Below are 24,339 nucleotides of genomic sequence, written 5' to 3'. Positions count from 1 at the left end.
AAAAAAAAAAAAAGAACCGACCCTCTTGGATAAACTTCTGCAGATAAAATATTCTGCAAAATTAAAATAATCTCTATCGAGGTTAAAAACCTGGTCAGCTTTTTGGTCTTTACAATTTTTTTTTTTTTCCTGATAGGGCTTCTCTGCAGAGCAAAGATCTCCTATCCCTACAGAAGTGTTTCTAACTGGGCAGGAATCACGGCCCCCAAACTGGAGGGCTCTTGCCAACGCAGACTCTCTTGTGGATCTGGAAATCCACACCTCTCATTTAGTTCATTCCAGAATTACTTCATCAGATAAATAGAATGGCAAAATATCAATAATATTATGTAAAATAGTTGTAAGAAGTAAACTCAATGCTATTTCTAAAGGAGGTGAAAGCAGGCCGTTCCCATTGAGGTTTACATTTCTATTTTTTTCCTTTGATGCACCATTGACCTTTAGAGCCATTTTCCATAAAACTACTTCTCATAATTCTGCTTGGGATTTTGACTATTGAGAATGCAGCTTTATTAGATGGCATTCTTCTTATGAATTTTTAAAATCATTTCTCATATATTTACTTAGCTTCTAACTCTTTATGCGCCAACACCATACTTTTTAGATGGAACTTCTATTTTCAGATCATTGTGGATTCATATGCCGCTGTAATACAAACACAGAATATCCCATATACACGTTACCCAGCTTCCCTCAATGGTAACATCAGACAAAACTATAGCCCAATATCCCAACCAGGATACTGACATTGTTACCATATCCAACTATCTTACTCAGATTTCACCAATATTATTGTACAGTTTCATCACCAGAAAGATCACACACGTTGCTCTGTTGAAAACACCCCCTTTTCTCTCATACACTCTGCACCCCTGACGATTTCCCTGAATCCTATTTTTCTATTTTTATCATTTTGTCATTTCAAGCATGTTATAGGAATGGAATCTGACAGTGCGTAACCTTTTAGGATTGGCCTTTTTCTTTCTTTTTTTTTTTTTTTGGCTGGGGCCGGGTTTGAACCCACCACCTCCAGTATATGGGGCTGGCGCCCTAGTCCTTTGAGCCACAGGCGCCTCCCTAGGATTGGCCTTTTTCATCCAGCATGATACCCTGGAGTTTAATCCAGGTTGTCAAATATATCAATAATTTGTTTTCATTGAAAAATACTGGTCCATGCTACAGATGTATCACAGCTTATTTAATCACTCACCTGTTAAAAGACATCTGAGTTGATTCTGGTTTGGAGCTATTAGGATATAGCTGTTAGGAACACTTGTATGTAGGTTTTTGTGTGAATATATATATATTTTTTCATGTTTCCAGGATAATTTCCCAGTCCAAAATTTCTGATTTGTATAGTAGCTGAATGTTTAGGTTTTCTTTTTAATTAAATCATAGCTGTGTACATTAATGCAGTCATGGGGTACAGTGTGCTGGTTTTATAAACAATTTGAAATATTTTCACCAAACTGGTTATCATAGCCTTCATGGCATTTTCTTAGTTATTTGTGTTAAGACATTTATATTCTGCATTTAGAAAGATTCGCATGTATCCTTGTAAGATGGACCATAGTTGTGGTCCCACCAATCACCCTCCCACCACCCATCCTCCCCCCTCCGCTCCTCTCCCTCTCCCCCGTCCCAATATTCTTGGGCTATAATTGGGCTATATATTCTTGCCAGAAATCAATGCTATCATTATTTTTCTTTGAGCCATTCTGATTGGTAAGTGTGAAGTTATAGCTCGTTGTGGTTTTAATTTGCACAGCCATCATGGCTAGTGATGTTGAACATTTTTTAATATGTTTATTTGACATCAATATATCCTCTTGGGGTCTCTTGGGTGAAATGTTTATTCATGGTTTTTTTTTGTCCCCTAAAATTGAGTTGTTTTTACTGTTGAGTTTTGAGAATTCTCTATATATTCTAGGTACTAGTCTTGCCAGATAGAGAGTTTGAAAATATTTCTTCCAAGTTTCTAGCTTGCTTGTTTTATCCTCTTACTAGGGTCTTTCATAGAGCAAATTTTTTTAAATGGATGTGGTCCAATTCATTAATCTTAGCTTTTATGGTTCATGCTTTTAGTGTTAAGTTCAAGAATACTTTGCTTAGTTCTTGATCCTGAAGATCTTCTACTATTGTTTTCCATAAAATTGTAATAGTTTTATGTTTTGCATTTAAGACCATGATCTGTTTTAAGATAATTTTTTTGCTTTTTCATTTTCTTTTTCAATGCAGAATGCTTCAAGGATTTATATGTTATCCTTACACAAGGACCAAGGATTCTCTATATTATTCCAATTCAGTATGTGCTACCAAAGTGAGTACCATTTTAAGGTAATTTTTGTATAAGGTGTGAGGTTAAGTTGAAATCTCTCTCTCTTTTGTTTTTACATATAGGCGCACAATTGCTCCAACATCATTTGTTGAAAAGTCTGTCCGTCTATCCTTCCTCCATTGAATTGCTTTTGCACTTTTGTCAAAAATATGCTAGACATGTTTTTGTGGGTCTATCGTTGAACTCTCTATTCTGTTTCATTGATCTTTGTAGTGATTTCTCCACACATATGACACTGTCTTGATTATCATACCTTGATAATAAGCTTGACTATCAAGTAGAATGATTTTTGCCACTTTATTCTTCTTTACAAGATTGTTTTAGCTATTCTATGGCCTGGGTCTTTCCATAGAATTTTTAGAAGTTTATATTTCATAAAAACCTTGCTGGGATATTAATAGGAATTAAATTAAATCTATAGATCACTTGCAGAGAATTGACATTTTTACTGTATCATGTCTTCCAATCCATTAACATACCACACCACAACATAGAAAGTTGTGGCTCTTTCTTCTGGTCTCTGTGGTACCAAAGAAGACATTCTCTGCCATTCAAGTCAGTGTTCTCCTATAACTAATATGTTCTTTCTATATAGTTAATTAGAATTCTTTTTTTGCCTTTGATTTTCACATGTTTAATCATAATGTGGCTTCATGGATTCCTTTGCATTTGTCCTAATTGTGGTTTGATCAGCTTTTCTGTCTATAGGTTTGTCTTTACAAATTTGAGCCTTTTTTGGCCATTGTTTCTTTTGATACTTTTCAGTCCCAAACTCTTTCTTTTTCCTACTGGGAGTCGTAGATCTGCTGATATCTGTAAGTGGTAGATTTTTCATTTTTGTCCTGCAGGTGGTATGACTCTGTTCATTATTTTGCTCTATTTTCTCTGCGTTGTTCAAATTGTATAAATTCTATTTATTTGTCTTCTAGTTCACTGCTTCTGTCTTCTGTCATATCCACTCCTACTATTCATCCCATCTAGTGGGTTTTTATTTCAGTTACTATATTTTTAATTCTATAATTTCCATTTGATTTTTATTACTTCTATTTCTTTGCTGGTTTTTGCTCTGTTTATTTTGAGTTAACTTGTAACTATTGTTAAAACGATGTTATGATTCTTTTAAAATCTTTGTCAGCTAGTTCTGACTTCTGATTCCTCTCAGCATTTCCATCAGTTGATTTTTTTTTCATTTGAGTTGTGATTTTTTTCTGGATCTTCATCTAATGCAGTGGTTCTCAACCAGGGAGTCATGACCCCTTTTAACTGTATTAAAGGGTAGCAGCATTAGGAAGGTTGAGAACCACTGATCTAGTGGGTAAATTTATCTTGTATCATGTATATTTTAGGTATTGGAAAACTCTTAAATTCTATTTAGATCTTCAGTCAGTTTGTTTTGGTTTAGTATGTAGGTTCTGTCCAACTTTTGTGGTCTATAATCCCAACATCAAATTTAGTTGCCTCGTCAGCTTCCTTCTTTTAGCTCTGCTTGAACTCCTGCTGTATCCCTGTTGGTGCCATTCAGTGCCATTAGGCGTGGAATGGGGATACCAGACCCACAGGGTAGAGCATGTTTCCCCTGACTTGTTTGCCCATCACTGGATGCCTGCCAGTGGGTTTCCCATTATTTCTCTGATTTTGACTCCAGGGGAGGGAAACACCTCCATGACTACCTGCTGCTGATCAGAAGAGAGGCCAGAAACCACTAAGCCTGGGTGGCTCTCTGCCACTGGAAGGAGGGTCAGCAGACATCAGACCTGGGTCATATTCTGCTACAGGTAAAAAGCTAGGAGACACCAGGCATACTGATGTCTCTACTATAGACAAAGGGGCCTACTTGTTGCCTTCTATTGATGGGTGTGGGATGGATTGTCCTTCCCAGGCTCTGCTATTACTGTTCCGGGAAGATGGTGCCCACTACTGCTGACGGGCATGAGGTGTAGGGTGGGTTAGCACTCCCAGGATCAGTCCACTTTTGCCACTGCTTCTGGTAGAACAGAGCTATTCTTGCTGATATATATGGGTCTCCCTGCTACATCCCTTGTGGATTTTCCATTTGGTCAGAAAGACCAAATTTTTTTGTGGGAGGGTATATGTTATCCACATTTACTGGTTTCTTTAGTTGTAGAACTCTCCAGCACATCATCCAGGATATATGGGAGATAAAAATAAAACCTAGGGAACTTGTGTCAGTGTCCATCTCCAAGTTCTGATTTCTCCAGCCAGTCCACCATTTTCTCTATATATTTTGTAGTTCCTTTGTGATTCTATTTAGTTGTATTTAGAGCCAAGGAATAGACAAAATTGAGTTTATGCCATCTGGTCTCAGCCAAAATTATCCTTTTACATTGGCTTTCCAGTTAATCATTAAAACCAATTTGACATCATTTATACCTTTCTGGATAATAAAAATATCCAGTGATTTTATGTTTTAGCATATATTACCTTATACCAGAGGTTGGCAAAATATGGCCTGTCATGGGCCAAATCAACCCATACATTACAAAGTCAGAGTTGAATAGTTGTATCAGAGACTTTATGCATCTTGCAAAGCCTAAAAAATTTATTATGTGGCCCTTTACAGAAAAAGATTTCAAATCTCTGCCCTATAATATTTTAAGTTTAGTTATTTAACTATTTAATTTGGAGATATGACATGGACATCACCACAAAAAAAGCATATTATTATCACAATGATCAAAATGAGTTTTTGTAAAAGGTAAAGGAGACACCAATTCAAGTGACAGCATCAATTTTTTGGCAAGAGAGGACAATACCTCTGTACTACTACCAGAAGCCAACTATGATAATATCAACATTCATTCACTAATTAATACATGAATTCATTTAACAAACATTCATAGAACACTATAATAGGTGTGGAGACCCTAGCACGCAGAGGACATTTGATTAACATTTGCTGAGGGAATAAATTATGAATATTGACAAAAGTTTTAGTTCTCAAGAAACTCATAATTTGGTACCAGACCTTTGAGAGACACAAACTCATAAAAATATAGTTACATTACAAACGACAATGGGCTTAAGTAGTGTTATGGGAAGCCTATAGCAAGGTATGTCAGAAGTCACAGGTCTTCACCATATTGTTCTTCCTTTCTTAGGCACACAACTAGACTACCTTCTAGTCTTTAATGCAGTTAGGTGTGACCAGGTGAATAAGCTATCTGCAGTGAAATGTGCACATAAAGTGATATACTCTATCTGCAGGGCTGAGCCTTGAAACCTCCCAAGCATGCCCCTCTGTTCTCTTTTACTCTTCTGGCTCCCTAGGATGTTGCTATTAAGACAGCTTGGAAGCCACATCTTGAAGACTGGAGTGAATTCTCAGCTTAGGTCTTGAATGACTACATAGACAACTATCTTACCAACCTGAAAAATCTCCCACAACTGTTAAAAGAGAAAGGAAAAAAACATATGTATGCAGTGCTAATGTGATAAAACTTGAAGGTCCATTTGGTAATGCAGCCTGGTCTTCCATAACTAATAGTGAAGGAATAAGTTAACTGTGCTGGGGAAGTTAGGTGAGGCTTCATGGAAGAGGTAAGTCTTGAGTTGGGCCTTGCAAATGAATGAGTTGTCTTTGTGTCAATGAAAAGAAAGATATATATTGCTAAAACAGTGGAAAACAAGAGAGACGTATAGATAGAGACAGGATAGGAAAGGAGGCTATAGAGATTAGGACCAGCTTTGAAGGATCTTTTACATATGCAGTGAGTTTTACTTTGTTGGGAGCTGAGGAAATATTAAAGATTTTTAAGTTAGGAAGTGAAACAAGACAGTAGTTGAGAAATGTTACCAGAGGCACCAATGATGATAGATTAGACTTTGGTTGCATCGAAGATAGAACTCTTTGTAACTATTCTGTGTTCAAAGTATCATGCCATAATTAAGATCAGAAATTTGTTAGAATTAAACCCATTATTGAAAAATTCATGAATATTCAAAAAGATCTCAAAAGACAGGTTTAGTATAGAGGCAGAAGGATTAGGACTCCAGTTCAAGGTCTATTTAATAAGATATTGCTATTTCACATAAGAGATGAACAAATTTATCTTAATAAGAATTTTTAAAATAAATTCTTAATATTTTACAAATTCCATGACTTTTAAATATTGAGCTTTTGATTCCTAGAAGTATTAAAAATCTTAGTTATTTGTAAAGACAAGGAGGCTGACAGGAATCTAATCTTTATTTCATCTTTCACATTGTATAAATTGTAATGTTATATAATAATGATGTCTGTTTCAGACTTGGAAATTTTAGAACTTTAAATATTTTTCTTTGAAACTTACTTCATATCTGTCTAAGATAGCATTTAAATGAATATAGTAAGTTTCATTTCTGTTAGCCGCAAATGTCAAAAATATAGTTACCTATCAATGGAAAGCAACTCTTTACTCTTAATTAGCAGAAATTTTAGATGGTAGCAGTACAGTATAGAAAAATATGTTTCTATAGTGTAAAAGCATGATAAAATTATTTAAAATGATTTAGAGAACTTAGTATAAATACAAAAGCAGGAAAATGTCAAAAACTCAGAAATTGTGAAGATTAACTATAAATAACTTTCTTCCACTCCACATTGTGTCATTGTCTGACAATCTTATGACAAATTAATTATTTGCAGCAGAAATTCAGGGCTTTCAAAATTATTATATCACTAAAGAATATTATACCATCAAGATACTATGCAGAACTCAGGCCATTCCATATTTTCACAGCATCAGTGCCAAAACCAGATGATTCTTCCCTAATCACAAAGAAAGGCCAATTCCTAACATGTGATAGAGAAACCTAACTCCTCACAAGACAACTTAATGCTTTGAAAGACTGAGCCCTATAATCCACAGAAACTGCCCAGATGCTCTAATATGACTCCATGACAATTTATGTCAACTCTGCAGAAAAATAATGCTAAAGGTTTTGGTAACATTTCTTCAAGTACAGTAGTAAATAAAGGTGCCTTTGAAGGCTTTCTTTAAAAAAGATGGAGGAGGAGGGGAGTGGGTGTTGTGGCAGATACCTGTAGTCTCAGCTACTCAGGAGGCTGAGGCAAATGGATTGCTTGAACCCAAGAGTTTGAGGTTGCTGTGAGCTATGAATCCACAGAACTGTACCCAGGGGTGACATAGTGAAACTGTGCCACAAAAAAAGGGATGACTAATCCCAAAAGAATTCATGTTAACTCTTATAATTTGATCTTCAAAAAGAAAGGAAAGTTGATAATCGTGATTATCCAGGAACTTGTTTGCTTTTAATTATTAACATATTGTTTCTAGTCTTTTTGTATCATCAACCATGATTACCACAAAATAAAAATATGTCTTCAAACCAAAAAAGAGTAGAATATTTTTGGTGCACACAGAATACAGTAAAGCATGTTTTTCTCTTGAATGTAACACATCAGAATACATGCTCAAACTGATCCTCCATCTGGAAACAACAAAAATAATGGGTCCAATTTTTTAAAAAAGGTTTTTAATGCCTTTTATGATCTGGCAAAAAGCAAAAAGAGAGGAATAGTGAGGCCAGAGATTTAAAAAAAAATGGTATCCAGAAATTTAAGTGGAACACTGCAGCTTTCATGTTGATATAATAACACATGCTAAACTGGATGAACCTAAGCATTACTTTTTGGATACTTAAAGGACACAAGAAACAGTAGACGAAGTTCAGGGAACCTTCTACATGAGAAATCAATTAGAAACTCCTTATTTAAATCTGGAACTCCAAATGTTTGAGGTTGATTTAAGGGTAATTCGCAAATAAATCTACCTCTCAAGTAGGCCAAAGGAAAATTTGCTGTTGTGAGCCTTGGTGCCGAGTGACGATAGAAAAATCATCTCTGAGAACACATAAACAAAAGAAAACTTCAAGTAGGTTTACATACTACATATCTTTTACCAAGGACATCCAAAAGTTCAAGCAGAAATGAAAGAAAGTGCTTTGAGACTACTGGTATCCTCAGATATCTCATGTATGTAATCAAAACATTTTCTGCAGGTGCTCAGCTAGGCATCAATGAATTTACACATAATGAAATTCCAGTGCAAGTAAGCAATTGTGAGTCAAAAAATAGCACCATAAATAAGAGCCAGCACAAACAGGAGATAATAGAATCAAACCAAAATATAAAGGTCAAACCTTGAAATTATAAGACACACAATGTAAAGCAAGTATACCTTAATATATTACAAGAAATGATAAATGCTTTAAATGAGTAAAGAACATGGAATATCGAAAAATAATAGAACCCTGAAAAATTAATAATGTAATAATTGAAATTATAAACTAAATGGACAGATGTAGCAAATTAGACAAAACTGAAGACAGACAACTGGAACAAAAAACTAACAAAATTTTCTAAAATGCTATTGATAGGAACAACAGATAAAAAACTACTAAAAAGAGAGTAATAGAGCTGAAAGACAGAATGAGAATATCTAACATATATCCAATTAAAATTCAATAGGAGACATAACCTGCAATTATGGGAGAAGATATTTAAAGGTTATGTCCCTGACAAAGGTTTAATAACCAGAATCCACAGAGAACTCAAGTGTATTAGCAAGAAAAGAACCAGTGATCCCATCTCAGGGTGGGCAAGGGACTTGAAGAGAAACTTCTCTGAGGAAGACAAGCACATGGCCTACAGACATGAAAAAATGCTCATCATCCTTAATCATCAGAGAAATGCAAATCAAAACTACTTTGAGATATCATCTAACTCCGGTAAGATTAGCCCATATCACAAAATCCCAAATCCAGAGATGTTGGCGTGGATGTGGAGAAAAGGGAACACTTCTGCACTGCTGGTGGGAATGCAAACTAATACGTCCTTTTTGGAAAGATGTTTGGAGAACACTTAGAGAACTAAAAACAGACCTGCCATTTAATCCTATAATTCCTCTACTAGGTATATATCCAGAAGACCAAAAATCACATTACAACAAAGATACGTGTGCCAGAATATTTATTGAAGCCCAATTCATAATTGCTAAATCATGGGAGAAGCCCAAGTGCCCATTGATCCACAAATGGATCGATAAATTATGGTATATGTATACCATGGAATATTATGCAGCCTTAAAGAAAGATGGAGACTTTACCTCCAAGTTTACATGGATGGAGCTTGAACATATTATTCTTAGCAAAGTATCTCAAGAATGGAAGAAAAAGTATCCAATGTATTCAGCCCTACTATGAAACTAGTTTATAACTAGAAAGCTATAGCCCAATTATAGCCCAAGAATATTGGGACGGGGGAGAGGGAGAGGAGGGGAGGGGGGAAGATGGGCGGTGGGAGGGTGACTGGTGGGATCACACCTATGGTCCATCTTACAAGGGTACATGTGAATCTTTCTAAATGCAGAATATAAATGTCTTAACACAATAACTAAGAAAGTGCCATGAAGGCTATGTCAACCAGTTTGGTGAAAATATTTCAAATTATATATAAAACCAGCACACTGTACCCTCTGACTGCATTAATGTACATAGCAATGATTCAATTAAAAAAAAAAGAAAAGAAAATTCAATAGGAAAAGAAAAACTAGGCTAGAAGTAACACATGATATAGTGGCAGAGAACTTTCTAGAACTGATCAAAGACACTAATACATAGATTCAATGAACCTAATGATTCTCAAATAAGATGAATAAAAAAGAAATCAATACCTTGATACAGCATGAATTTCAAACTTTCAAAGATAAATAGAAGAGTTTAATAGCAGCTAGAAAAGTCAAATTACCCTCAAAGGCATGAAAAACTAAACCTAACTTCTCAGGAGCAACAATGGAACCCAGAAAAGAGTGAAATGAAATATTCAATGTGCTAGAGAGAAACAATATATATACTGTTAACCTGGAATTTTACACGTGGAAAATTCCTTTCATGAACAATAACATAATGAAGATTTTTTTTTTATATGTTTGGAGACAGAGTCTAACTCCATCACCTCGATAGAGTGCTGTGGCATCATAGCTCACAGCAACCTCCAGCTTCTGGGCTTAGGTGATTCTCTTGCCTCAGACTACTGAGTAGTTGGGACTACAAGTACCTGCCACAATGCCCAGCTATTGTTGTTGTTGTTGTTGCAGTTTTGCCGGGGCCTGGTTCAAACCCACCACCCTCAGTATATGGGGCTAGCGCCCCTACCCACTTAGCCACAAGCACCACCCATAATGAAGATTTTTAAAATCTGTAACCAGTAGTTTTTCACTAAAATAAGTCCTAAAGTATACAATTTAAACAAAGAAAGAGATGCAAGATAGAAGGTCTGATATGCAAGAAAGAATTTTAAATGGTAAATGTGTGGTTTACAATTTCCAGGATAACAACTATAAAAATAATGATAGAGTATACCAAAGAATATATATATATATTCTGGCTGGCTTTAGCCAGCAAGTATAAAAGAACTGTAAATTATATAATGAGATATCACTTCATACCCATTACAATGGCCACTATCAAAAGAACAGAAAATAGCAAGTATTGGTGAGGATGCAGACAAATTGGTACCTTTGTCCACTGCTAGTGGGAATGTAAAACGGTGCAACCGTTATAGAAAACAATACAGAGGTTTCTCAAAAAAATAAAAATAATATGAATTATCATATGAACTACCAAAACCATTTCTGGATGTATATCTTATCTTGGTATTTTTTGTGCTATTGTAACAGAATATCTAAGGCTGCGTGATGTGTAAACAATAGAAATTTATTTCTTATAGTTCTGGAAGTTGGAAAATCCAAGATAAAGATGCTGGCTGGCTTGATGTCTGGTGAGGGTCCAGCTCCTGCTTTCAAGAAGATACCTAGAATGCTCCATCCCTCAGAGTGGAAGAATGCTATGTCCTCACATGACAGAAGATCAGAAGATAAAGGGACAAACAAGGGATGAACTCTTCATCAAGACCATGAGAGGGATCCCTCACAACCTAAACACCTCTCAAAGGCCCCATTTCCCAATACTATTGTGTTAGAGATTGATTTTCCAACACATGAATTTTGGAGAACACATTCAGACCATAACACAGCCAAAAGAATTCAAAGCAGGATCTTGAAGAGATAATTGCACACATATGTTTATGCCCCCATTATTTCACAATAGGCAAGAGATGGAACCAACACAAACATCTGTTGACAAATAAATAGGTAAAGAAAATGTGGTATGCACATACAACGGAATATATGTACTCTTAACAAAGAAAGAAATGCTATCGCATGCCACAACACAAGTAAATCTCAAGGATGTCAGGCCAAGTGAAACAAGGAAATAGCAAAAGAATATATATCATGGGAGTCCACTCCTTGGAAGTATTTAACATGGACAAAATGATAGAAAGTAGAAAAGCGGTTGCCAGGGGCTGGGGGAAGAATGAGGGTATTAGTGTGTAATAGATCTAGAGTTTCAGTTTTGCAAGTTAAAAAAGTTCTAGAGCTATGTGGCACAGCAATGTGAATATACTTAACACTACTGAACTGTAAACTTGAAAACAGTTAAGATGCTCAATTTAATATTAAGTGTCTTTGCAACAATGGATCGCTCCAATCATTTGGATCACTCCAGAAGAAATATTACCTTAGACAGAAAGTTTATCTCCAGGTTTACCTGGCTTTTGACTTCCTTCAAAAGAATATAACCATGGTCGGTACTGTTCACTGTGAGAAAAGAGATTTGCCTCTAGAACTCTGGCCAGCATCCATGAAAAACTCTCCATCTGATACAGGAAGATTTGACTTCTCTCCCTATGTGACATTGCTAAGTTAGGTTCCAAACACAGGAAAGGTAGTTGCAGTAATTTCCACACAGCATGAAGGTATGAAGGTGACAGATAGCAAGCCTGATGCAAGCCACTTTTATAATCTTACTAAAGCAGGTGCTGATGCACTTGGTAAGTGTGACAGAAGCATTCCTGTGACAGAGGAACTCCGCTGTGGCCCTTGGCAATTTTCTTCAACATCATTGACATTGCAGCAGACAGTTCCTATGTGATTTTGTGGGGAAACAAACAGCCCCTGGTCCCAAGTTCATTTAAAGGAACAACAAGAGAGAAAACGTTTTTTAAAAGATTTGGCACAACAGCTCCATGAAGAAAACGTAAGAAGGTGCGCCCCAAATGTGAGTGATCTCTATGAAAAAAATATACAGTGGCAATGAATCACTGTGGACATGAGTGCAATCAAGGACAAGGTGGGGTGGCAAGAGGAATGGTTTGTACAGAACCAAAAGGGAGAGTTACTGTGCATGCAGTGAAAGCTTACCAAAAAAAAAAAAAAAAAAAAAAAGGTCACTGCTACCTTTTTCCCATGAGAGACGGGAAATATACGAAGGTTTGCAGGGAATGCAGCAAATACCTCTGTCTTGGCCACACCTCAAAAGAAGACAAAACAATGAAAAGAACATGCAGAGAATGTGATTAAAATGTGGTTAGTTACTTGCACAACGATGTGTAAAACATCTAGGTTTTTTGCAAAATTACAATGCCATTTATTCTGAGGTCAGTCACTGACCCCACCATGGGTGTTCACTGGGTACTACATTGGTACTGGTATGCAAGACGGCTATGTGCATATCGTTAAGTGAGAGAAGCTGATCTGAAAAGGCTCCGTGCTGTACGACTTCAACTATATGACATTCTGGAAAAGAATAGAGACAGTAGAAAGATCATTGGATGCTAGGGAGTCAGAGAAAAAAGTTATGGATAGGTGGAGCACAGGGGCTTTGTAGGGCACTAAGATTTTTGGATACGTGTGTCATTATACATGTTAAAACCCATAAAATGTACAACACAAAACTAAATCCTAATGTATATGATGGACTTTAGTTACTGTATCAACATTAGCAGATCGATTTTTAGCATATGGACTGCACTAATGCCAGATGTGAAAAAATAAAAAAAATATTGTGGCGAGTGGTGAGGGGTATGTGAGAACTCTGTACACTTTTTACTGAATTTTTTCTATAAACCTAAAATAACTCCAAAAAAAATCTATTCAACATAAAAAAAAAAAAAAGAATGAGGAGAATCTGCGAACATCAGTTCCACAATATATTGGTAAGTGGTAAAAGCAAAGTGTAATAGAGCATCTCTTGTGAAGCTACCTTTTGTGTAAGACAGAAAGGAAAAAAGGGCGCTGCCTGTAGCTCAGTGGGTAGGGCACTGGCCACACACACTAAGGCTGGCAGGATGGAACCCAGCCCGGGCCTGCTAAACAACAATGACAACTGCAACAACAACAACAACAACAAAATAGACAGGTGTTGTGGTGAGCTCCTATAGTCCCAGCTACTTGGGAGCCTGAGGCAAGAGAATCGCTTAAGCCCTACAGTTTGAGATTGCTGTGAGCTGCCACAGCACTCTACCGAGGGCAACAGCTAGAGACTCTGCCTCAAAAATAAACACATACATAAATAAATAAATAGAGAAAAGAAAGAAGGAAAGAAAAAAATTATACATACACACAAAGACACATATTGGTCTGCTCTGTAAAAGCAAAAGGAAACACAAGAAGGGAAATGCAGAACTAATTAGATTGGTACCCGTGGTTGTGGGAGAGGCAGGGTGGGAAACAATGGAGGTCACTGCACTTCTGAGCACATTTTTCTCTATAGTTCTGAATTTTGGAGCCATGTTAATGTTTCACATACTTAGACAAGATATGGCTAAAATCAACAAGAATGAAGAAAAACATAAAGTGGAAACAGAAGCAAATGAAATGAACTTATAACCAAACTGAAAGAGGAGGCAGAATAAACCCAAATAGTGATGCAACACAGTATTTTGAACACATGTGCTCAGACTGAAGACAAAAAAAAAAATGTAAGCAAACATTGAACTTGAGTTATAGGCTTGTTTTTTTTGCAGTGGTATGGATTTACAATTATGAAACTGCTGTCTCTGCATTCTAGGACTGAGAAAATGAGTAAAAATATTGTGGATAATGGGAGACAGATTTCTCAACATTGGGAAGAAATGAAATTACAACTATAGAAAGAGGGAAGGCTAGAATTAACCCTGTGGTATTCGATTGGAAGTTCAGATATCAGTGTAAACTTCTGGCTTTTATAAATACTTATCATAACATATAATATACGAATGTATTATAATTAATATAACAGATTTGTATTTCTATATAAATAAACATTAACATAGATACAGTTTGGACTGTACAAATATAGAGGGACTAGAAGCAATGACATTCCAGTAGCAAAGAGAACAAATAGTACCCAGGATTCATTGAAGAAATGGATCATTCCCAGATTGGAGCTGGGAAATTAAAAGATGAGCTTGGAGTACCATATAGAGCCAACAAGTAAGGAAGTACCCAAAGAACAATAAACACCTGCCAAAGGGACACAGCTGTGAGTTTGAATGAGTGTTTACCAGCCAAATCTAGTATTAGTTGAGTTATCGAAATAAATAATCATTTTTCTCCATTCTTATTATCACCCATCTCAAATAAATTAAGAATCTATGAATCCATACTACTATAAGTGAATAAACACATATATTAATAAGTAAACAAGAAAAAAGTCATTCTTACAGTAGAATGCTAACTAATAACTGTAGGAGGAATGATGGAATTGGAAAATCATAATTCATCATTCATCATGATACCTGAGTCAGCCAAGGATCTGCAATTGTATACTAAAGCAAATAGGTGAAAGATTTAGGAGTAACATGATATTTACATACTCTCCCAATGTCTCCCCATAAGATATTTCTTACTTACAATTTTAAAAGGTGTAACTTCCTGTTGGAGAAAACTCACAGATTCTACCTTAACCAAGTAATCAAACTGAATAACAACAGAACAGGACAAATCAACAGTGTTGATTCCCAATATCATGTCCTGAGAAAGACACAATATCATTTTTGTGCTACTCCGGCCAAAATGTGTAGCCTGAATCCAGTCATGAAAAAGCATCGAATAAAAACAATTGGAGGGTACTCTATGACAAAAGCTAGCCTAAGTTTCAAGATCATTAAAGACTAAAAAAGAATGAGGTCATTTTCTATATTAAAGAAGACTGAAGAGACCTTACCCAAAAAGGGGTATACAATGCTGGATTGAGTCCTGAACCAGAAAACAAAAATATTTTCTTTTTTTTGAGGCAGAGCCTCAAGCTATCCCCTTGGGTAGAGTGCTGTGGCATCACAGCTCACAGCAACCTCCAACTCCTGGGCTCAAGCAAGTCTCCTGCTTCAGCCTCCCAAGTAGCTTGGACTACAGGTGTCCGCCACAACGCCCAGCTATTTTTTGGTTGTAGCCATCATTGTTGTTTTGGTGGACCCAGGCTGGATTCAAACCTACCACCTTAGGTATATGTGGCTGGTGCCTTAACCACTTGAGCCACAGGCACTGAGTCACAAAAATATTTTCTACAAGTGATATTATTAGTATAATTGGCAAAATTTGAATGAGGTTTATAGATTAAAGTAATGAAGCAAGGTTAATTTTGCAATTTTGATAATTCAAGTGCACTTATGTATGAAAAAATATTTTAAAAGAGAAATTTATAGAGATAAAAGGTCATCATGTCACCAATGTACTTACATATTTAATATTTACATTTAATATCTATACCTATAGATAGATAAATGTATACATAATATGGTAAAGAGATAATCCTGGCCAATTTTGGTGAAGAGTATATGGAAATCCTTAACATTCTTGCAATGTTCAGGTAATCTGAAGTTTTTTCAGAGTAAAAAGTTAAACAAAAATATTTTTTGAGACAGTCTTATTATATCACCCTCTGTAGAGTGCTGTAGCATCACAGCTCACTGCAACCTCAAACTCTTGGGCTTAAATAATTCTTTTGCCTCGGCCTCCCAAATAACTGGGACCACAGGCACCCACCACAACTCCCAGCTATTTTTTGGTTGAAATTGTCATTGTTGTTTAGCAGGCCCAGGCCAGGTTAGAACAAGCCAGCCTTGGTGTAGGTGACCGGCACCCTAGCTGCTGAGCTACAGGTGCTAAGCCTTGGCTATTTTTTTAGAGATAGGGTCTTGCTCTTGTTCAGGCTGGTCTCAAATTCCTACCTCAAGAGATCTGCTGTCCTCAGCCTCCCAGAGTGCTAGGATTACGGGTGTGAGCCACATTGCATGGCCAGTTAAGCAATGTTTTAAAAATTAAAAAATAGGCTGGGCATGGTGACTCAGGCCTGTAATCCTAGAACTCTGGGAGGCCGAGGCGGGTGGACTGCCTGAGCTCAGGAGTTCAAGACCAGCCTGAGCTAGAGCGAGACCCTGTCTCTAAAACTAGCCAGGCATTGTGGTGGGTGCCTGTAGTCCCAGCTACCAGGGAAGCTGAGGCAAGAGAATCACTTTGAGCCTAAGAGTTTGAGGTTGCTGTGAGCTATGGGGCCACAGCACTCTACCAGGGGCAACAAAGTGAGATTCTATCTCAAAAAATATATATAAAATAAAATAAAGTTTGTCAGACTGAAGAAAATGGTCATCTATATAGTAAGAAACATATCCAAAATATGAGGATACAATCAATTTGAAAGTAAAATAGTGGAAATTAAGACTGAAATTTGTTATAATTATATTCAGATCAGGTCAAATACAGTTTAAGACAAAAACTATGAGAGATAAATATGTTCACTGTGTAGTGCTAAACATTTCAATTAACAAAGAAAATATAGCAATTACAAATCTGTGGGTATTGAAAACCACAACCTTCAAATTCATAAAGAAAAAATTAAAGAAATACAAAGAACAGTAGTCAAATTTACCATCATAGTGAAAAAAATTTAACAAACTTTTCTTTTTTTTTCCTTTTTTTTTTATTGTTGGGGATTCATTGAGGGTACAAGAAACCAGGTTACATTGATTGCATTTGTTGGGTAAAGTCCCTCTTATAATTGTGTCCTGCCCCCAAAAGGTGTGTCACACACTGAGACCCCACCTCCCCTCCTTCCCTCTCTCTGCTCTCCCCCACCCCCACTTTGTACTAGGTCATTAATTGTTCTCATATCAAAATTGAGTACATAGGACTCTTGCTTCTCCATTCTTGTGATGCTTTACCAAGAATAATGTGTACCACTTCCATCCAGGTTAATACAAAAGATGTAAAGTCTCCATTTTTTTTTTAATTGCTGAGTGGTATTCCATGGTATACATATATCACAGCTTGTTAATCCATTGGTGGGCATTTAGGCTGTTTCCACATTTTGGTGATTGTAAATTGAGCTGAGATAAACAGTCTAGTGCAAGTTTCCTTATGGTAAAAGGATTTTTTTCCTTCTGGGTAGATGCCCAGTAATGGGATTGCAGGATCAAACAGGAGGTCTAGCTTGAGTTCTTTGAGGGTTCTCCATAGAAAAAAAGGGTTCCTCTCCAAAAAAAAAAGTGTTCTCCTTTTGGTTTTCCTTCCAAAAAGATTGTATTAGTTTGCAGTCCCACCAGCAGGTAAAAGTGTTCCTTTCTCTCCATATCCACGCCAGCATCTTCAGTTTTGAGACTTTGTGATGTGAGCCATTCTCTCTGGAGTTAGATGGTATCTCAAGGTGGTTTTGATTTGCATTTCTCTAATAATTGGGGACAATGAGCATTTTTTCATATGTTTGCTAGCCATTCATCTGTCTTCTTTAGAGAAGTTTCTATTCATGTCTCTTGCCAATGGGATTGTTGGCTTTTTTTCAGATGGATTAATATGCGTTCTCTATAGATCCTAGTTATCAAGCTTTTGTCTGATTCAAAATATGCAAATATCCTCTCCCATTGTGTAGGTTGTCTATTTGCTTTGGTTGTTGTCTCCTTAGCTATGCAAAAACTTTTCAGTTTAATTTAGTCCCATTGGTTTATTTTTGTTATTGTTGCAATTGCCATGGAAGTCTTCTTCATAAAGTCTTTCTCCAGGCCAATATCTTCCAGTGTTTTTCCTATGCCTTCTTTGAGGATTTTTATCATTTCATGTCTTAAATTGAAGTCTTTTATCCAACTTGAATCAATTTTTGTGAGTGGAGAAAGGTTCAGGTTGAGTTTCATTCCTTTACATATGGATATCCAGTTCTTCCAGCACCACTTATTGAATAGTGTTTGGTTTATCGAAGATTAGGTGGTTGGAAGATGTTAATTTCTATTCAATTCCAAATGTCTGTGTCTCTATTTTTGTGCCAATACCGTGCTGTTTTGACCACTATGCCCTTGTAGTACAGCCTAAAGTCTTTTTTTTTTTTTTTGAGACGTAGCCTCAAGCTATCCTCCTGGGTAGATAGAGTGCCATGGCATCACACTCACAGCAACCTCCACTTCCTGGGCTCAAGCGAGTCTCCTGCCTCAGCCTCCCAAGTAGCTGGGACTACAGGCGCCTGCCACAACGCCCGGCTATTTTTTGGTTGTAGCCATTATTGTTGTTTGGCGCCCGGGCTGGGGATTTGAACCCGCCACCTTAGATGTATGTGGCTGGCGCCTTAGCCACTTGAGCCACAGGCGCCGAGCCCAGCCTAAAGTCTTAACACACTTTTCTCAATAATTAATAGAGCAACATACCAAATATCAGTAAGGAAATAGAAGAGCTTAATGATACAACTCGAAGTTGGATAAATAGATGTATATAAAGAGAACACTGAATCCAAATATTCTAGAATACACATTATTTTCAATTACACATTATTATTTATAATACAATCAAGAAAATGATCACTTGTTGAGTAATGATGTTAGTTTCAAAAAAAATGTGAAATGACCTGTATCAGTATTTGACCATATTGCAATCAAAAATTAATTAAAATAGGGCTGGGCACCCAGTGGCTCACACTATAATCCCAGCACTCTGGGAGGCCAAGGTAGGTGTATTGCTTGAGCTCAGGAGTTCGAGATCAGCCAGAGGAAGAGCAAGGCCACATCTCTACTAAAAATAGAAAAAGAAGCCAGAGCTTTTTGGCAGGCACCTGTAGTCCCAGCTACTTGGGAAACTGGGGCAGGAAAAAAGAAATTGCTCAAACCTAGGAGTTTGAGGTTGCTGTGAGCTATGATGATGCCATGGAATTCTACCCACGGCAACAGAGTAAGACTCTGTCTCAAATGATAATAATAATAATTAATAATAATAAAAAGATATGTAGAAAACTTACAAATATGAGAAATTAAATACATTGCTAAATAAAAGAATAGCCGGGCATTGTGGTGGGTGCCTGTAGTCCCAACTACTTGGGAGGCTAAGGCAGAAGAATTGCCTAAGCCCAGGAGCTGGAGGTTGCTGTGAGCTGTGACTCCACAGCACTCTACCAAGGGCAATAAAGTGAGACTCTGTCTCTAAAAAATAAAAATAAAAATAAACTGATAAAAGAAGAAATCACAATTAAATTAGAAAATAGAAATGAAGTATAAAAATATTACATTTGAAACCCATGAGATATAGATAAATCAATGCTTTGTTGAAAAATTACAGCTTTAAGTGTGTCTATTGAAAAGGAGAAAACTGAAAACGAAACATCTTAAGATGTTAGTAAAAAAGAGTAAAATAAACCTAAATAAGATAGAGAAAGGGAATAATAGTAAAAAATTAACATAATAAACAAAAGTAACAATAGACAGAATGGATTAATGAATCCAACAATAAAAAATCTAAAAGAGGCTTGGCGCCTATAGCTCAACCGGCTAAGGCGCCAGCCACCTACACCTAAGGTGGCGGGTTCAAATCCCCAGCCCGAACCCGCCAAACAACAATGACGGCTGCAACCAAAAAATAGCCAGGCTTTGTGGCAGGCACCTGTGGTCCCAGCTACTTGGGAGGCGGAGGCAGGAGACTCGCTTGAGCCCAGGAGTTGGAGGTTGCTGTGAGCTGTAATGCCACGGCACTCTGCCCAGGGGGACAGCTTGAGGCTCTGTCTCAAAAAAAAAAAAAATCTAAAAGAAAAACCAAGAAAGTAATCTCATTTACAATAGCTACAAATGAAATTTTTAAAAACCCTAGAAAATAAAATAAAAATATAAAACCCTAGGAATAAACTTATTCAAAGAAGTGAAAGATCTCTATAATGAAAACTCTAAAGCACTGATGAAAAATATTAAAGAGAGGCTGGGCATGGTGGTTCATGCTTATAATCCCATCACTGTGGGTGGCCAAGGCAGGTAGATTGCCTGAGCTCAGGAGTTCAGGACCAGGCTGAGAAAGAGCGAGACCCTGTCTCCAGGTGTCTGTAGTCCCAGCTACTCAGGAGGCTGAGGCAAGAGAATCACTTGAGCCCAAGAATTGGAGGTTGCTGTAAAGTATGATACCACAGCACTCTACCAGGAGTGACAAAGTGAGACTCTATCTCAAAAGAAAAGAAAAGAAAAAAATTTATGAGGACACAGTAAAAAGGAAAGATAATCCATGCTCATGAGCTGGAAGAATTAATATTATTAAAATGTCCATACTACCCAAAGCAATATACAGATTTGATGCAATCTCCATTAGAAGACCAATGAAATTCTTCAAAGAAAGAGAAAAAAAATCTTAAAATTTATGTGGAACCACAAAAAATAAAAACCAGAATAACAAAAGCAAAAAGAACAAAACTGGTGGAATCACATTACCTGACTTCAAATTATATCACAGAGTTATAGTAAGCAAAATGGCATGGTACAAGAAAAAAACCAACAAATAGACCACTAGAAGAGAATAAAGAACACAAAAATAAACCCACATATCTGTAGTGAATTTATCTTCAATGAAGTTGCCGAGAACATACAGTGCAAAGGAAAATGTCATTAAAAAATGGTGCTGGGACATGGGATATTCATAAGCAGAAGAATAAAAACAAGACCCTTATCTCTCCCCATATAAAAAAATCAAATCAAAATGGATTAAAGACTTAAATCTAAACCTGCAACTTTGAAATTACTAAAAGAAAACATTGTGGAAAATCTTCAAGACACTGGTTTGGGCAAGAACTTCTTGAACTTTGTAAGTAATAACCCCAAAGCACAGGCAACCAAGGCAAGTTGATCACATCAAGCTAAAAAGTTTCTGAACAACAAAGGAAGCAATCAACAAAGTAAAGAGACAACCCACAAAATATTTGAAAACTACCCAACTGACAAGGGATTAAGAACTATGATAGAATATATAAGGAGCTCCAACAACTCAATAGGAATATATAGCCATAGAAAGAATGAAACCCTGCCATTTACAACATAGACAGAAGTGGAGAGCATTATGTTGTGTGAAATAAGCCAAGCACAGAAAGACAAATCTTGTCCTTGCTTTAGCAGCACATATACTAAAATTGGAACAATACAAAGAAGATTATCATGGCTCCTGAGCAAGGATGGTACGCAAATTCGTGAAGCGTTCCATATTTATAAAAAAGAAAGGTTCACAAATCTCACATGTTCTCACTTGTTAGTGGGAGCTAAATGTTAAAAATGATTTATGGAGACAGAGGGTAGAATGATAATTAACAGAAGCTGAGAAGGGTCGTAGGAAGGAGAGGATAAAGTAGTGTTGGTTAATGGGTGCAAAAATATACTTAGATAATTAGATAGAATGAATAATATGTGATAGCACAATAAAGTGATTATAATCAACAATAAGTTAGGATATACTTTCAAATATCTTTTAAAAAAGGGAAACTGAAATGTTTCTAACACAAAGAAAGATGTCTGAAGTGAGAGATATCCCAAGTTCCCTGATTTGATTAATTCACAGTGTATGCGTGTTTCAAAACATCACATGTACCCGATAAATATATACATCTATTATGTCCCCATAATCACTAAATATTCAGTTTTTAAACCAAAAATTAAGTCATAAACAAAATTATATCAACAATTTTATCAATCTGTATAAATAAAACAATTCTGAGAAATAATTATAACTTAGAAAAATTGAACCAAAAAGAAATAAAAGCCCTGAATAATTTCATAACCCTTAGTTTAATGAATCATTCAAAAATGTGTCTACAAGGTAATCTCCATATCTCCAAGGTTTAACAGTGAGTAATAACTAATGTTCAAAGAACAATTAATTCCAATCTCACCTAAGTGATCCCAAGCCATCTATTTAAAATTGAATCTTTCAATCACTGAAAAGATGTGCTCTTTTATTTCTTTATGTGTTCTTTAATACCTCTCAATAATAATCTATAGTTTTAGGTATTGAGGCCTTATACATTTTTGTTAGGTTACTGTTAAATTTATTTCTAGGCATGTGATATTTTTGCACTATTGTAAATTATGTCCCTTTATTTTTCATTTCTGTCTGTTGCTGGAATATAAAAATAAAACTTAATTTTACGTATTATCTTTATATTGCCCCAAAACTTAAACTTGTATATTAATTTTTGTACATGTATTTGCAGGTAATTACCATTTTATATTTTCTAATCATAGTATCTTTTGTATCTTTTTTTCTGTTTTTATTGTTTGGGATTCATTGAGGGCAAAAAGAATTAGGTTACACTGATTGTGTTGTTAGATAAAGTCTCTCTTGTAATTGTGTCCTGCTCCTAAGAGCTGTGCCATACCCTGTGACCGACCCCCCATCCCTCCCATCCCTACCACTCACATTGTTTTAAATCATCTACTGACTTCATATTAGAATTGAGTACATTAGATTCTTGCTTCTCCATTCTTGTCATGCTTTACTAAGAAGAATGTGTTCTAACTCAACCCAGGTTAATGCAAAGATGTAAAGTCTCCATCTTTTTTAATGGCTGAATAGTATTCCATGGTAAACATATACCAAAGCTTGTTAATCCATTCCTGGGTTGGTGGGCATTTAGGTTGTTTCCACATTTTTGGTGATTGTAAATTGAGTTGTGATAAACAGTCTAGTGCAACTATTTATTTTTTTCTTAATGCACTGGCATTATCAATTATTAAATAGAAGTTGTGGTAGTGGGCATGCTAACCTAATAAACAATGCCTTCAATATTTTGCTATTAAATAGGAAGATTGCTGTAGGGCTTTATTTATCAGTGTATTTTATCAATCAGCAAAAGTTTCCTTCTATTTCTACTTAGCTAATAGTTTCTTTTATCAAGAATAGATATTTCAATTTAAATGATTTTTTCTGCTGTTATTTAAATTTTCATATGATTTTTCTCTATTATTCTGAGTGGAGTGAATGGAATTTATTCCATTGATGCATTTCTAACATATGCGAAACTGACATCTTGGTAATAAATTCAACAAATTTATTGAATTTGGTCGCAAAACTTATTCTGTTTTATACGTTATTACATTCCTATTGTTAATATCTTATTTAGGAATTTTGAAAATTTGTGGAAGAGTAAAATTGGCTTGTATTTACTCTTTCTCAAAAATCCCTCACAGGTTTTAGGAGGAAGGTTATGCTACTCGCATGATAAGAGTGATGGAGTATTCCATCTTTTCTAATCTCTAGAAAAGGATATGTAAGACTAGTGTATTTCTTCCATGTATTTGGAAGAATTCAATGGTCAAAAATCTAAACCTGAATTTTCTTTATGGGAAAGCTTTTCACTGCTGACTTATACTTTCTGTTTTTCCTTTGTAAGTTTTGACAAGGTCTATTGTGCAAAAACTTGGCCACTTTCTAATTTTTTAATTTATTGACATTAGTTTTCTATGTAATAACACACTGGGGTCTTTCAAAAACGTGGAGCATCTGTATTAATGTGCATCATTGCTGACATTGGTTCTTTCCCCCTCCTCCTCTTCCTCCTTCTCATCCTTTGTTTTCTTGATTACTCTTGCCAAAGGTTTGTGTATTTTTTTCATATTTTCAAAGAATCAAACTTTGGCTATACAGATCCCTTTTATAGTACTTCATTATCTCTTTGATCAACCTCCACTGTTATGGCCTACCCTCTTTTTCAAATTTAATTTACTATTCTTTTTTAGCTTCTTGTGATACATGTTTAGCTCAATGATCATTCAACTTTCTTCTTTTCTTTTTTTCTTTTTTTTTTTTGAGACAGAGCCTCAAGCTGTCCCCCTGGGTAGAGTACTGTGGCATCACAGCTCACAGCAACCTCCAACTCCTGGGCTCAAG

The 24,339-nt window shown here is 36.1% G+C and overlaps 1 non-coding gene and 1 pseudogene across 1 annotated transcript; one reads left to right on the top strand and one right to left on the bottom strand.

Annotated features, from left to right (window-relative positions):
* Positions 1-24,339, bottom strand: part of LOC100953925 — a 158,946-nt pseudogene that overhangs the window by 114,967 nt on the left and 19,640 nt on the right.
* On the top strand, positions 21,564-21,666 carry LOC111728410. Its single transcript, XR_002775715.1, has one exon. It is a non-coding gene; the product is annotated as a U6 spliceosomal RNA (small nuclear RNA).

Source organism: Otolemur garnettii, unplaced genomic scaffold (assembly GCF_000181295.1).
Source record: "Otolemur garnettii isolate 467f Iridium unplaced genomic scaffold, OtoGar3 scaffold00155, whole genome shotgun sequence".
NCBI lineage: Eukaryota > Metazoa > Chordata > Mammalia > Primates > Galagidae > Otolemur > Otolemur garnettii.
The sequence above is the reverse complement of the archived record's forward strand: the minus strand, read 5'-3'. Positions and strand labels throughout refer to the sequence as shown.